This window comes from Podarcis gaigeae (assembly GCF_964106915.1).
Source record: "Podarcis gaigeae genome assembly, chromosome: 10".
NCBI classification, from domain to species: domain Eukaryota; kingdom Metazoa; phylum Chordata; class Lepidosauria; order Squamata; family Lacertidae; genus Podarcis; species Podarcis gaigeae.
In genome coordinates this window covers 1,430,759-1,443,059 of record NC_139686.1, presented here as the reverse complement: position 1 = coordinate 1,443,059, position 12,301 = coordinate 1,430,759, and the positions used below count along the sequence as shown (strand labels likewise).

General features: G+C 49.5%; 2 protein-coding genes and 1 long non-coding RNA gene across 6 annotated transcripts in view; 1 reads left to right on the top strand and 2 right to left on the bottom strand.

Annotated features, from left to right (window-relative positions):
- LOC310826021 (uncharacterized protein) overlaps positions 1-12,221 on the bottom strand; it is a 156,844-nt gene extending 144,623 nt beyond the window's left edge. Inside the window, exons 1-2 of the mRNA XM_083700452.1 lie at positions 11,054-12,221; positions 5,430-5,602 (exon numbers count right to left, since the gene is read on the bottom strand). The gene's annotated coding sequence lies outside the window, so the exon portion shown is untranslated. The remainder of the gene's footprint in view (positions 1-5,429; positions 5,603-11,053) is intronic.
- LOC310825960 (uncharacterized protein) overlaps positions 1-12,301 on the bottom strand; it is a 62,441-nt gene that overhangs the window by 34,577 nt on the left and 15,563 nt on the right. Inside the window, exon 1 of one of the 4 annotated variants that reach the window (XM_083700247.1) lies at positions 8,693-8,854. The exons of the other annotated variants lie outside the window; for them this stretch is intronic. The gene's annotated coding sequence lies outside the window, so the exon portion shown is untranslated. Of the gene's footprint in view, positions 1-8,692; positions 8,855-12,301 lie in introns of those variants that run through there. 4 annotated transcript variants of the gene reach the window in all.
- LOC310826286 overlaps positions 1-12,301 on the top strand; it is a 46,179-nt gene that overhangs the window by 31,357 nt on the left and 2,521 nt on the right. The gene's annotated exons all lie outside the window — the stretch shown is intronic.

Below are 12,301 nucleotides of genomic sequence, written 5' to 3'. Positions count from 1 at the left end.
TGCAAGGAGAAGGAAGGAAGGAAGGAAGGAAGGAAGGAAGGAAGGAAGGAAGGAAGGAAGGAAGGAAGGAAGAGAAGAGAAAGCGCTTCCTCTTGCAGGGCAGAATAAAACCCGTGCAACTCCCTCCCACAAGAGCCAGGGAGGCCACCAATCAAGGTGGCGTTAAAAGAGGAGGAGGCCAATCCGTGGAGGACGAGGAGAGGGCAATAGGGGGCTTCTCTGCTCTGTCTCCCTCATAGGAGGCAGAGAAAGTGGCTCTGGTGCTGCAGTCCTGCTGGTGGGCTTCCCACGAGGGGCCCCTGGTTGGCCCCTGTGGGAACAGGAGCCTGGATTCAAGAGGGGCCCCTCTGGCCTGATCCTGCAGGGCTCATTTTCTCCTCCAGTGCTCAGTTCCTCCAGATGCAAGCCTGGCCTCTGAGATTGCTGGGGATGGACTATTGCTGGGGATGGACTACATCCACCTCTATAGTCCCATGAAAGCACCACTGGAGGTCTCACAAGCCAGGGGATTCAGAGCAGGAGAGGTCCTGCTGGAAAGGAAACAACCAGTGCAACTGTTTTAAAACAGGAATCCAACGTGTTTGTTGTGGGGGGACTCAGTGGGGAGGGGTAGACCCATGGATGCCGCCTTGATCTCCTTGGACAAAGAGGTGGGAGAGAAATGCCATTCATAAAGAGAGGCAGCCCAGCCAATCATCTGGCTGCTGCGTTTTGGGCCAGTTCCCGAGTCGCCTTCAAGGCAGTTCCACACAGAGAGCGTTGCAACCATCCCATCTGGTGCAGAGCAGGGAGGACCAGGGCCATGTCCTCTCTGTCCCGAAAGGTCTGTGGGGTGGGGAACTAGCCTGAGCTGGACATGGGCCTCAAGCGACCATGATGGACCCAGGAGTGCCCTCAAGTATTCATGACTGGGGAGGGGGAGTGTTAAGCAATGTAACATCATCATCATTACTGTTAGTTCCCTGTCTGTAATCCGAATCTCCTAGAGCAGATTACAAAATTTAAAAAACCAATAAAAACAGTTGAAAACACATTACAGTGGTACCTCTGGTTAAGAACTTAATTCCTTCTGGAAGTCCATTCTTAACCTGAAACTGTTCTTAACCTAGACACCACTTTAGCTAATGGGGCCTCCTGCTGCCACTGCACGATTTCTGTTCTCATCCTGAAGCAAAGTTCTTAACCGAAAGTACTATTTCTGGGTTAGCAGAGTCTGTAACCTGATGTGTCTGTAACCTGAAGCGTCTGTAACCCAAGGTACCACTGTACTCTCATAGAAAGGCGAGTCCTACTTTATTTGCTTTTGAGTGCACACAGATGCAGCCGTCTTGCATGCTTGAGTACAGCAACTCCAGGGAATGAGCAGAGTATCGGCAGGGTAGGGGCCACGTGTAGAGCAATTCCCACGCTGAGGTCAAAAACACACAGAGAGGCAGCAGGTCGTCTTCAGTAATAGTTTACTGAGCTTTCAAAGCATACAGTTCTCCCTGGGCCCCCAGTGAGGCACAAAACTTGGCTCCTGAGAGCAAATCCAGATGCAGCAGTAAAGAAATACAGCACACAAGATATCTAAGTCAGGCACACAAACTGGCAGAAGGGAGCAAGGGAGGAAAGAGGCTGGAAGGACACAGGGCAATGGAGGTGTGTCTTTCGCTTCCTGTCGTCTGGGAGGTTAGTCAGCGACTCAGCATATTCAGGGGCTTCACAAAGCAAAGCTTTCTGCCGGCTGCTTCCAGGCAAATGAGCATCCCCGACACTGTGATCTGTGGGGTGTTGCCATATCCATTGTTTTTGGAAGGTTATCACGATGTGGTCTAGAAACCAGTATAGAACATTATATCGCCCTGCCCTAATCCTTACTGACCACCAGCAGTCCAGATAAACCCTCACCCCTTCTCTATCAAAAGGTACTTTACATGCTAGATTATAATCACATTGTTTGACATTGCCTTCAATATTTCATTACTATGCAGTTTTACACATAAGTACCAGAACTTCAAATACATAACATGTATTAAAGACCGATTTCCTCCTGAGTTCATTTCTGTGAAGAAAAGAGTGGACTCTGAGCAGAAACCAGAGCAGCGCACAGAAACACCGTTTACCTTCCCGCTGGAGCGGTACCTATTTATCGGCTTGCACTTTGACGTGCTTTTGAACTACTAGGTTGGCAGGAGCTGGGACTGAGCAACAGGAGCTCACCCCGTCGTGGGGATTCGAACCGCCAACCTTCTGATCGGCAAGTCCTAGGCTATGTGCTTTAACCCACAGCGCCACCTGCGTACCTGTTCCTTAAATACTCCATTATAAATAAAGCACTTTCTGTAGTCTTTTCATTCAAACTGCTACTCCTGAGTTCGTTGATGGTTTGAAGGGTTTCAACTCTTAAAGTTCTTCCTGTCCGTGAGTCTGCTGATTCTGAACTTCCACTAAGAGTGGACCTCTATCTACTTTCCTGATATTTATATGGTTTGTCTTTTGTATGAGTTTGTTGACAAAAATCAAGGGTTCCACTCTGACTGAAGCTCCTTCCACAATCCATAACTTTAAATGGTTTCTCCCGTGTGTGTCCGCTGATGTTTTCTAAGATTTCTACTCTGACTGAAGCTCTTTCCACACTCCATACATTTAAATGGTTTCTCTCCTGTGTGAGTCCGTTGATGTGTTCTAAGGCTTCCACTATAACTAAAGCTTTTTCCACACTCAATACATTTATATGGTTTCTCCCCTGTGTGAGTCCGTTGATGTTGTCTAAGGCTTGCACTGAAACTGAAGCACTTCCCACACTCCACACATTTAAATGGTTTCTCCCCTGTGTGAGTCTGTTGATGGTTCCTAAGGCCTCCACTCTGACTGAAGCTCTTTCCACACTCGATACATTTATATGGTTTCTTCCCTGTGTGAGTCTGTTGATGTTCTCTAAGGTTTCCAATTTTACTAAAGCTGTCTCCACACTCGATACATTTATATGGTTTCTCCTCTGTATGAGTCCGTTGATGGTTCCTAAGGTCTCCACTCTGACTGAAGCTCTTTCCACACTCCATGCATTTAAATGGTTTCTCCCCTGTGTGAGTCCGTTGATGTTGTCTAAGGCTTCCACTTTTACTAAAGCTGTTTCCACACTCGATACATTTATATGGTTTCTCCCCTGTATGAGTCCGTTGATGTATTTTAAGGTTTCCACTATCACTAAAGCTCTTTCCACACTCCATGCATTTAAATGGTTTCTCCCCTGTGTGGGTCCGTTAATGTCTTCTAAGGCTTCCACTATCACTAAAGCTCGTTCCACACTCCATGCATTTAAATGGTTTCTCCCCTTTGTGGGTCCGTTGGTGTCTTCTAAGGCTTTCACTAATACTAAAGCTCTTTCCACACTCAGTGCATCTATATGGTTTCTCCCCTGTGTGAGTCCGTTGATGTATTTTGAGGTTTTCACTCTGAGTGAAGACTTTTCCGCACTCCATGCATTCAAAGGCTTTCTCCCCTGTGTGTGTCCATTGATGTCTTTTGAGGTGTCCACTCTGACTGAAGACTTTTCCGCACTCCATGCATTCAAATGCTTTCTCCCCTGTGTGTGACCTTTGATGTATTTTGAGGTGTCCATTCTGACTGAAGACTTTTCCGCACTCCATACATTCATATGGTTTCTCCCCTGTGTGATTCCATTGATGTGATCTAAGGCTTGCACTGAAACTGAAGCACTTCCCACACTGCACACATTTGAATGGTTTCTCCCCTGTGTGAGTCCGTTGATGTTGTCTAAGGTGTCCACTCTGACTGAAGCTCTTTCCACACTCCATGCATTTAAATGGTTTCTCTCCTGTGTGAGTCCGCTTGTGCAATGTAAGGTTTCCACTCTGACAGAAGTTCTTCCCACACTCCCTGCACTTAAAACGCTTTCTCTCTCTGTGAGTCCGCTGGTGTGTTCTAAGTTTTGCATTGAAAGAGAAGCTCTTTCCGCACTCCATACCTTTAAATGGGTTCTTTCCTTTTTCTGTTCGTTGATGTGAACTATGTGTGCTCATTCAGTGAAGCATATTCCACATTTCACATATTTTAATGGCTATTCCTAATGAAACGAACGGTGCCCTGTCCCCTGCAATTCTGTCTTCTCCATCACCTTTTTCAGAGTGGGCAGAAAGCAAATCCTTTTTGGGTTTCAGGAAAGAGAACACAGAAAAAAAGGGCACATCAATCGCCATTAGCACCTTCTCCTATTTCAACATCTCCTACATTCTCCCATGTCCTCCCCATCTTCCCAATTTTTAGGAAATGAAAATGCTATGATGTCAAATGATAGTAATGCATCAACAACCTTTCATAATCCTCAATCATCTTTAATAACACAGCATGATCCTGGAATACCGTTGTCCTGTGGGACTGCCTTTCAAATCAAGTGGTTGCCCCCATTTCCACCTCTAGATCTTCATGAATCACCTGCACAGTCCCACTGACCTCAGGAGGTCCATGTGGACCATTATGTGAGACCCAGGTCTACATCCTTTCCAGGGACTGTGGTCTGGGTCAGTCAGAGAACTAGTGACAAGGCTTGGTGCTTGGGGTCAGCTGAATAGGTGCTCAGGGAAGCTCCTTTTCTTGGAGATGGACCTCTGTCTACATGCCTCACATTGCATGAAGAGAGCAGGAGAAGCAGAAGGAATGCAGATGGCACATGGGAATCCCAGGCGGAAACGCCCACCCCAATGGTTCTTTATAATGATGATGTGCTGCCTGATCCTGTGCTTGTCTTCTGACAGAGGACTATCCTAATCTGGCACTGACAAAGCTGCATATTCAAGGCAAGGAGATAACTGTACTTAATGGTAGGTAGCCATATTGGTCTGACACAGTAGAAGTAAAAATGTAATAAAAATAGTCCAGCAGCACCTTAGGATATTGGGAGAAAAGCAATGACAAACCTAGACAGCATCTTAAAAAGCAGAGACATCATCTTGCCAACAAAGGTCCGTATAGTTAAAGCTATGGATTTCCCAGTAGTGATGTATGGAAGTGAGAGCTGGACCATAAAGAAGGCTGATCGCCGAAGAATTGATGCTTTTGAATTATGATGCTGGAGGAGACTCTTGAGAGTCCCATGGACTGCAAGAAGATCAAACCTCTCCATACTGAAGGAAATCAGCCCTGAGTGCTCACTGGAAGGACAGATCCTGAAGCTGAGGCTCCAGTACTTTGGCCACCTCATGAGAAGAGAAGACTCCCTGGAAAAGACCCTGATGCTGGGAAAGATGGAGGGCACAAGGAGAAGGGGAAGACAGAGGACAAGATAGTTGGGCAGTGTTCTCGAAGCTACCAGCATGAGGGAGGCAGTGGAAGACAGGAGTGCCTGGCGTGCTCTGGTCCATGGGGTCACGAAGAGTCGGACACGACTAATCGACTAAACAACAACAACAACAACAAGTAACACTCACCTGTGCTAATACTGGCAGTCTTTGGCGTGCACAGGCACACCCTGTGTGTAGAGCCTCCAGCCCCAGGCACTGTCTATCAAGAAAAGGGGTCCTTTGACTGGGAAGATTCATGCAGTCGCTGTCATCGCATGCTGAAGGATTGTATCTCAGCTTGTCAGTCACTCTGACATTGGCTACAAAGAATAAGAGGAACAGAAATGTTTTTATGTGCAACTTCTTTATCAATCCTGAGAGCCATTCCATGGACTCTGCAGCCCTGTTTCTGATGACAGGTGTACATTATCCTCATCCTCAGCGGAAAAGACAATAAAGATGGAAGCCTGAGAGAGAGGAAAAGGCTTCTGGCTGCTTCCTGGGTGGGATTGCGGAAACCAAGAGCCGCTTCTGAGAAGGCCTCCCCCCTCCCCTCTTCCTCTGGGGATTTCCTCTCCTCTCCAGGGGACCAATGGTTGGAATGAGCAGAAGCGCTGAGTCTGGACAGGGCAGGGGCTCATGGGGTGGGAAGAGGAGGGAGGTTGCAGGATGGAAGGGTGGGGGGACACGACTAATCGACTAAAAAAGAACAACAGCAACTTAGGGACCAACTAAGTTTGTTCGAGTTCTAAGCTTTTGTGTGCATGCATACTTCTTCATATAGTGAAGGGTAGTGGGAGATGGAAGTAGGAGTACCTTTCTGAGAAAAACCCCAGCCCACCATCCCACAATATACAAGGGTCTGGTGACATCTGTCTCAGTGTATCTGAAGAAGTGTGCATGCACACCAAAGCTTATGCCTAGAACAACCATAGTTGGTCTAAGTGCGTCAGACCAATACGGCTACCTACCTGAATCGAGATGTCATGGGGTGTTGGGGAGCAGTAGTTCCTTTGGTGGGAGACATGTCCTGCACCTCCTGGGGTCATTTTCCCACCCTTGGTCCCCACCCTGCACTCAGCTCTCACCTGTGGCTTCCAGAAGCTGTCAGCATGCAACAGGGGTTCCAGCAACGGCTTCAACCGGCCGGCTAAACCAGGTGAGGAAAGCTGATGGGTCTCAAATCCTTGGGGGGCTGGGGAATTCTGCTGCACCTGAAGTCAAGCCCTGGTGGATGGAGAGGAGGAGAACAACCGTGAATCCCACAGTCCAGAAGGCAGATTCTGCCCGTGCGGAAGAGGAACGTGAAGGGCAGAGGGGGCACGTCCACCTGGAGGCTTGTTATCTAGTCCCAGGGTGACTCTGACCTTGAATTATATATGAATTACAGTATTGAAATGCGCCTGCTCCCACTTCATATTCTGATATTACTCTACTCTGCTTGTCTGTTTCTTACTTGAGTGCTGTTTTGGCCCCTGCCTTGGCCCTGTGGACCTGAAGGAGCATCTTCACCCCCCCTCACTCATTCCATGCAGGGAGGTCCGCCTCCGAGGGTCTTCTGCTGGTTCCCTTGCTGTTAGAAGTGAAGTTCCAGGGAACCAGGAAGAGGGCCTCCTGCCCCATGGAATGCCCTACTTTCGAGGGCAAGGAAACAGGCAACTCTCTGACATTTAGAAGACAGCTGTATCAGGAGGTTTGTAATGTTTGATGTTTTACTGTCTTGCATATGTATTGTACTGTCGGGAAGGTAAACGGCATTTCCGTGCACTGTTCTGGTTCGCCAGAAGCAGCTCAGTCATGCTGGCTCCCTCGTCCAATAAAGCGAGATGAGCGCCGTATCCCCAAAGTTGGCCACAACTAGACTTAAGGGTCAGGGGTCCCTATACATTTACCTATATGTACTGTAAGCTGCCCAGAGTGGCTGGGGGAAAAGACGAAAACTAGAACTTCTACAGTGGTACCTTGTGTTACAGACACTTCAGGTTACATTCTCTGCTAACCCAGAAATAGTACCTTTTGTTAAGAACTTTGCTTCAGGATGAGAACAGAAATTGCACGGCGGCAGCAGGAGGCCCCATTAGCTAAAGTGGTGCTTCAGGTTAAGAACAGTTTCAGGTTAAGAACGGACCTGCAGACAAATTCAGTTCTTAACCCGAGGTACCACTGTACTGTTGTTATTATTGTTGTCATGTGATTTTTTGTAGTTAATTTGGAATTCGTACTGCAATAACAGCTTACGAAATGTTATGGGTGGAGAAAATCACAAGGTTGCTGTAAACTATAATCCCACCCACAAACTCTCATTCACATACAGTCTGTCAATTTGGGAAGGTCACACACCTCACCTGTGCTAATACTGGCAGTCTTTGGCCTGCACAGGTACACCTGGTGTGTAGAGCGTCCAGCCACAGGCACTGTCTATCATGAAAATGGGTCCTTTGACTGGGAAGATTCATGCAGTCACTGTCATCGGATGATGACGGATTGTATCTCAGCTTGTCAGTCACTCTGACATTGCCTACAAAGAATAAGAGGAACAGAAATGCTTTGGAGGTGCAACTTCTATATGAATCCTGAGAGCCATTCCATGGACTCTGCACCCCTATTTCTGATGACAGGTGTACATTATCCTCATCCTCAGTGGAAAAGACAATAAAGATGGAAGCCTGAGAGAGAGGAAAAGGTTTCTGGCTGCTTCCTGGGTGGGATTGCGGAAACCAAGAGCCGCTTCTGAGAAGGCCTCTCCCCTCCCCTCTTCCTCTGGGGATTTCCTCTCCTCTCCAGGGGACCAGTGGTTGGACTGGGCAGATGCGCTGTGTCTGGCCAGGTCAGGGGCTTATGGGGTGGGAAGAGGATGGAGATTGCAGGATGGAAGGGTGGGGGGACTGGACCCCCACTTTCCAGGGATCCCTCTCTGGTCGCCTTGAAGGGGGGTGTCGATTGCTGGGCGGGAGGGAGAAGCCAAGGCGGCCCCTCCGGAGAGTCCCCAAGGAAGCCACGATGGAGACGGGCCCCCCAGACTATCTCCCCTCCCCCAGTGCTGCCGTTCCCTGCACCGGGAATGCTCCCCCCTACTTCCCCGACCCCCTTCCTCTCTCCCGGGGTCTCCCCTGCACCCAGACGCCCGCTTGGCTCATCCCTCGCCATGCGCCCCCCATCTCTCCGTCCCTATTGCCCCCCCCAGACGAGCCAGGGAGGGACAGGGGGGTCTCTATCCAGGCGCCTCCCGCACCCCTTAACCCTTTCTGGCCCGCTTTTCCAAGCCCCAAGGAATCCTCGTGGGTGCGCGCCCCATTTCCGCCCCTTCGCAGCAGGCGTGCCGGGATCCAGGCCCCACGGAAGGCGCTTGGGGGAACTGGCGGGGTCTCTGGGTCCTCTTCTCCCCTCTCCCCCCCCCCCGACCCCTTTACCTCTTTCTCCTCACTCCCGATTCTCCTTTCCTGCAACATCCACGGGGGGGGGTCCCCATGCCTCCTCCCTCCCCTTTCGGAAAGCGCCCCCCCCCCCGAGCTGTGGGGCAGAGCAGCAATCCGGAGTGGAAGCTCCACTTCCGGGAGAAGCAGGCAGGGTGGGAGGGGGCTCACCCCCCCAGTCCTGGAACAGAAGCCGGATTGGAGGAGGAGGAAGGAGGGGTGGGATGTTTGGGGGCGGGATCTGGGGTTGTGGGGGGGGGCGGGGTGAGAGGAGGATGTGCCGGGAGCGGAGGGATAGAATTGAGGGGGGGAGGAAGGTTTCCCCCCTCCCCTTTTCCTTTAGTGGATCAGGAGAGCGGGGGAGGGGCTGATCCCGGAGATCCAGCTGCAAAGAGGGCCCCCCCCCACAAGTGCAACATCCTCCCTTCCCCTACCCCACGAGCTTAGATCCCTCCGTGTTTTAGGTCTTGGTGCTGTTCAAACCAGGAATGGGGGGGCAGCTAAACGACTCCCCCCCAAATCCCAGCTCCCCACCCCAGCCTCTGACTCAGGCCAGGACAAGGACCCTGGACACAGGCCCCGTCCAGGCACAACAGCCAAGAGGCTCAGAAAAGCAGCCGATACAATGGGAGCCAGAAGCGGATTCCAAAATCTGAGGGATCCCTTGGACCAGAAACAAGGAGACCAGCCAGGAAGAGCAGAGCAAAAGAGCAGCCAGTCGGCTTGGTCTTGATTGAAGACTTTGGCCACAGGATTCCCAGCTGCCACCAGGTGGAACAAGATGGAAGCCCCCAACAAAAGAAGACCCCAACTTTTATTAGCTGCTAATCCCCCATGCTACACCCCCAATACTATATCATGACTACATCATTGACCCATCACACAGAGGAGGGGTTGAGGGAGGAGTTGTGGTGGTAACCTGAGTGTCTTGTCGAGAGCCAGTGTGGTGTAGTGGTTAAGAACAGTGGACTCGTAATCTGGGGAACCGGGTTCGCATCTCTGCTCCTCCACATGCAGCTGTTGGGTGACCTTGGGCTAGTCACACTTCTCTGAAGTCTCTCAGCCCCACTCACCCCACAGAGGGTTTGTTGTGGGGGAGGAAGGGAAAGGAGAATGTTAGCCGCTTTGAGACTCCTGAAGGGGAGTGATAAAGCGGGATATCAAATCCAAACTCTTCTTCTTCTTCTTCTTCTTCTTCTTCTTCTTCTTCTTCTTCTTCTTCTTGTCACCTGCCCGGTTGCTCCTTTCCTCTCCCCATGATTATATTCCTGAGGACAAAGAGGAGTTCATGTGTTTCCTGCAACACATGAATCCCAATCCCAAAGAAGGGCAGTATTTCACACGCTAGCAAGGTTATGCTTAAAGTGCTACAAGGCAGGCTTAAGCAGTATGTGGATCGAGAACTCCCAGAAGTGCAAGCTGGATTTCGAAGGGGCAGAGGAACCAGAGACCAAATTGCAAACATGCGCTGGATTATGGAGAAAGCTACAGAGTTCCAGAAAGACATCTACTTCTGCTTCATTGACTATGCAAAAGCCCTTGACTGTGTCGACCACAGCAAAGATGGCAAGTTCTTAAAGAAATGGGAGTGCCTGATCACCTCATCTGTCTCCTGAGAAATCTCTATGTGGGACAAGAAGCTCCAGTTAGAACTGGATATAGAACAACTGATTGGTTCAAAATTGAGATAGGAGTATGACAAGGCTGTATATTGTCTCCCTGCTTATATAACGTAAATGCAGAATTCATCATGTGAAAGGCTGGAATGGATGAATCCTGTAATAAAAAAATTAATGTTAATACGGAAGGGGGGCATGTTTGTCAACCCCCTTCCCAGAAGCCTTCAGAGGGTTCGAGGCGATGACCTCAAGGGCACCCGGCCCTACAAAGGACCCCTCAGCCCCCTCACTGTTTTGAACTACACCACGCGAAACCCAAGCCCCCAAATAAAGTGCCCTTTCCCTTTCCCTGGGTAGACCAGAGGAGGGAGGAGCGTATTTTATGAATGAACAGACTATTTGCCTACGGGAGCGTCCTGACCAATCAGCCTGCACCGAGCGCAGCCTCCAGCCAATCAGCACAATGCATTTGGTCTGCAGTGTCAGCTCTTGCAGGCCTCCTTTACCTTCTGACAAGCTGTGGACAGCTCCCTGCTCTGAGAAGAATGGACTGACACCTCGTATCCTTGCTAAGCCCATCAAAATTGATATTGTATCAATTCATTTCCAAAATGAGCTGCCACTGTTTTAAAGGGCTAAAAAAATATAAAAATTCATAGAAAATCACTCGTACCACCGATTCTCTTGCTTTCAATGCCAAACTGCTCAATTTCCTTAGCCCTTCAAGACTGCCCAGTACATTCCATAATCCCTCAAGCGGGAGGTCACGGTCACGTACACCCAGGAAAGACCTCATTGATGCCAAATCACCCAGTCTAGCCCTTCCTCCAGGCTCAGCCGGGTGACAGACTATGCAAACTAAGACCCCATTGTTCTCTTATCACCGGTACTCAGAATGTGCTTTTCAATACATTTTCCAGCTCTGCATGTTTCCCCCTCCCTCCTCCATATGTTAATCCCGTGTAACCCACCCCTTTTCTGATGTAATCGTGATGTAGCAATGATGTAGTGATGGTGCTTTTGAACTGTATCTGGGGTAATGGTGGGAAGTTTTGAAAGTTCATGTCACCCCATCCTCGGGGTTCAATCTCGCCTTGAACCTGTTGCACAACAAACGTGGATCTTCTCCAACTTGCTCCAGTCTCTGGCTGCGCTCCTTTTGTTCCGCAGGGACCCGCGGACTCAGTCCGATGAGCTGGGTGGCAGAGCAGCATCACACCTAGATTTTCCGTAACAATGTCTTATATATACAATAAATGTTCATAAATGTACCAACCAAGCGCATACATAGATATGTGGACCACATGTCTGGAGCAGCACAGGAAGACCGTCCTGAAACCATTTTGACTCCCAAACTGACCAAATGTTTACTCTGCAAGGAGGGAGGGGGTGAGGGAACCTTCCCATTGTCTCAGGAATTGGGAAATCACCATCTCGAAGGTACGACCAGACTACCAGGAAAGGGAATCAGATAAGGCATTATCAGATAACCTGGCAGGCAGGGAAAAAAACAACATTCACATTTCTGTTGCAGACCGCCTTTTCTGTGATGCAGGTATGATGTTTGTGGGGGGTGGTCTGGGGTTACACCCCTTCTGTGATGTATGTATGATGCATGGAGAGGTGGTCTGGAGCTCCAGGTCAGGGAATATAAAATGTCTCTATAAGGGCAGGCACGCCTTGGTTCGGGGTCCTCCTCAGGGGAGCACCCTGTTGCAACAGATCAATAAAGATCAGGCTTACAAGCTGCTTTGCTTCTCAGTATTCTCTGGTTGGCCTCTGTTATTTCCTCCTACCGATGGAGAACCCACAAGGGACTCTATAAAGGGCTCTTGTGTCCCCCATAAGGGAAGAAGGGCAGCTTTTGTTTACAACAGATGGCACCCCAGATGGGACCTTCGGTTGGCCGGATTTTTTTTTTTCCGATTGGCCCGTCACTTTTGCTAGCTGTAAATATTCTAACATGTGTATATGGCTTCTCTTGTTG